Raw genomic sequence first — 3,875 nt, forward strand, 5'->3', positions numbered from 1 at the left:
ATGGGCAGTGGAATTAGCTAATTCGTAGGGTGACTATTTAACTCATTAATTGTGTCAACTAAAGTGGAATAATTTTTAGAGTGAAAGGGAACACAATCAATAATTATTATGAATAAAAGGTATATATGGGAACTCTTTTGGGTAAACCAGGGTGCATAGCCACAATAGTCCAATTGAAATATAGTCAAGATTTCTTTATTTGACAAAATTAACAGTAAGTACATAGTGGCTGATCTTCTGGGGGTGGTGAGTGAGAATAAAGAGCATAAAATCATCTTCAGGCTTCCGGTGTAGGCAAGACTAATGGCAATTACTTTCACTGTGATAAAAAGTACAGAAGAAGAAACAGGCTTTCAGGGAGAGAAAATGAGTTATACTTTAGACATGTTGAGTTTGAGATGTTTGTAGGAAATCTAAGTAGCCCTGTCTATAGAAATTTGAAATGTGAATTACAAAATCAACAGGGAGATGTTCAGTACTAAGATAAGAATTCAGGAATCATTAAAATAAGATGGAAGTTGAAGCTGTAGGGAGGGTTAATTTTGCCTTCTTTCCCCACTATATACAGCAAGAGAAGATAACCAAAGAAAGAATTCTCATGAATAACAAAAAAAAAAAAATGTGTCATATAAAAGAAGAGAATCCCATACAGAGATGTCATACGGGAAACTGAAAAACATATCAGAGATATGAAGAAACCAAATAAGGAAAGGTGCAATGGAAAAAAAGATGAGAGCTATTTCAGGATGGTTGCTAGACAGACATCTTTAGTTTTGTCTAGATGTCTATTCCCTTCATCTGGTAACAGAGGTTCCTTACGTGTGAGAACCCCATCCTTGTTCTCCCTGACTCACACATGCAGGCATACACACATTCACATTCAGCACCAGGGTTGATTATTTGATGTCAGTTATTATAGCCCATTCCTCCCAGGTAATGATGACCAATTCAAGGGTAGTCTTGTGACTTAAATCTATTTCTCCCAGGTATTTTAATCTTGACTGAACTGGCACATGGAAACATGGTAGTGAGAGGTGAATCATTCCAATACCAGAGTTCAAAAGACTGTCCATGAGCTCCTGACTGAGATCTATGGCTTATATCTGATTCCTGTACTTCTTAAGACCTGGTTTTTCTTAAGATTCTGTTTTTCCTTAGATTCTGTGAGTTTACTGGTAACTTTAAAATAAATGCTCTTTTTTTCCCTTGATTTGGCTTTCCCAGAATTGGTTTCTGTTGCTTATAATCAAAGAACTCCAAATGACGCTAAAATCATTAACTGGAAGAGAAGTATTACATGTAATGGATTCTAACAAGTTATTGGTTGAGTGGAAGTGGGGTAGAGGACAATTAAGTTTCCTCTCCTAGACAGAGACACCTGCAAACTTCTTAAAATAGCCACAAAGCATCTGATTAGCTTATTAGCTATTGTGTTTTGTAAATTAGAATGTGTGAAAATGAAAATGGAGCTATAATATAGTTGGTATGAAAAAAATCAGGGTGTTGGAATGTATAGGTTTCTTTATGTTGTCTTCAATATGGTTCTACACAAAGGGAAATATGTTAGTCTGAACTGGTTTATGTGGAAGCAGAGAAGTAAGGCCATGTAGTTTTCCCAAGGGAGGTCATTTATGACTTTGGCTAGCAGTTTAAGGTGGTTGAATGTTTGTTAACCATTTCCCTTGTAGAATGGAAAATCCAGATTCTGTTCCCTCACTAAAATTGATGTGAACCTAAAAGGGAGCAAGGAGATTTGGTGGTAGATAAATCTGGGAACAAAAATACCTAAAGAAGGTAATGGAGAAAAACTGACCACCTAGTTTTCTACCACAGACCTCCTTCTGCTTGATAAATACAAATTATTATCACTAATGTAAAAGAAAGAAATCCACTGGTGTTTGGCCTAGTGGCAAGGGGGGATATTAGATTAAGAGTGCTTTACAATTGCTGCTTATTGCTTAGTATTTTTATCCAGAGGCAGATACAGGATAGCACTTAGGTTCATAAATGTTGACTTATCAAAAACTCTTGAGTTTGGTTACTAAATCAGGAGTCACAAAAATACAAATAACTCACAGTTGTGTAAAATCATAAAGAAGTTTATACAGCCAAGGAATCCCCAAACCTGCCAAATAGAGGCTTGTGTTTGCTCAACGTCCACACAATTTCCTGGTTTCTGAATCCAACCACCAGAAATTGATCTGCTAAAGCAGAAAAGTCTCCAAAGGGAACATACTCGCCATTTCCCATCTTTTATGTGACAATAGAGGGCAAAAGATAAGGAGAAGCCTTCCTTGTAGCCAAATACAGCCATGTCAGTTGACCAAGGGGCTCATTCCTCTGCTAGGGCAGAGAGACTTTGCTGTCTTTGACCTTCAGAATATGCTATATGTCCTCACACAATTCCTCAAACACATCAGTCTCTTTTCCATCTATATCTTTGTATACCCCATTCCCTCTGTAAATCTTTTTTTCTCTTTATTTCCCAAGACAATCCTATGCTTTCTTTAAATCCCAGCATATGAATGATCTTCCCAAAGCTCAAACCTCCCTAATCCCAACTCCTGCCTGGATCTGATGATGCTGATACTGACCAGGTTTCTTGGCCTTCTCCAGTCAATAGAAATTGATAAGAGACCAGACAAGAAATTCAGGCAAGGCTTTACTGAGGCCCCTGCTGTAGCATGGGGGAAGCAAGAACAAGCAACAGGTTCCCTTGCTCACTTGCTACCCGAGGGTGGGGAGAGCTGGTTCCTTATATGGAGTGAGTGTAAGTGTGGCTTAGGTGGTTTGCCCACACCTTTGGTGGTGTTGAGTGCAGGGGGCATGTGCAGTACCCTGCTTTTACTTCCAGCTCTTCAGAAGTGGTAGTTGGGTTTTATTTATTTATTTTCGGTCTTTTTGTATCTTCTTGCCATAATTTGCCCCAACTGTGCATGCACGCAGTTATTTTTAATCCCTTATAGTTTCTTTGTATTTTGTTGCCTGAGGAGAAGTGCAAGCATTGCAGCACTGCAGCAAAGGGTCGCAGGTCCAGCCTGTCTCAATGCCCCAACTCTGTGCTCCTGCTGCAGCTAGTGCATTTCTGTACTTCCATAACTTTTTTTTTTGTTTTCTTTTGGCTATACAGTCCTTCTTTCCATCTTGAAACTATGAATAACTTTAGGTCAGCGTAAGTTGCATTTCCCTTTGTTTTTCCAAGGCTTGGTCCAACTTCTGCCTTCAAAAATTACAAATTACAGATATTATTAAGTACTCAACAAATGCTTTTTGAATGAATGAAAACACCAATCAGTATAGCCTATTTATTCAAGAAGATTTGTTGTGAAAGAAATGAGTGTACATTTAGTAATGAATAATTAATGTGAGATTAATTAAGCTCTCACCACATCCTAGGTACTCTTTCATGAGCTTTTTATTTTATTAACTCAGTGAGTCCTCAAAAAGATCCTTTCTTAAAGTAGCTACAATTATTCTCCACAGTTTACTGTCGAGGAAAGTGAAGGACAAAGTTAAATAACTTACCTTAAGTTATACAATTAACAAGTGTCAGAGCAAAATTTATTTCTCGGTAGTTTGACTTCTTACCCACCTTTATTAACCAGTACTTTACACTGCCTTTCTTGACCATAAGGAAACCAGGTGCAAAGTCCATTTATTTTTAAATGTTTAAAACCAGCAGGTTGTTTGTGTTTTATCCATCTAGGTTTTTGGTACTATCTAGAAAGCTTATTTGTACCTTAGGAAGCTTAAAATTTAAACTGTCAATTATATTCTACAAGACCAGAAGTGTTTTTTGTATTCTGTCTGACATATAAGAATATGCCAAAACAAATCAGATCATAAGTCAGGCAAATATTACCATAAACACTTGT

This window comes from Globicephala melas, chromosome 1, assembly GCF_963455315.2.
Source record: "Globicephala melas chromosome 1, mGloMel1.2, whole genome shotgun sequence".
In the NCBI taxonomy this organism is placed as follows: Eukaryota; Metazoa; Chordata; class Mammalia; order Artiodactyla; family Delphinidae; genus Globicephala; species Globicephala melas.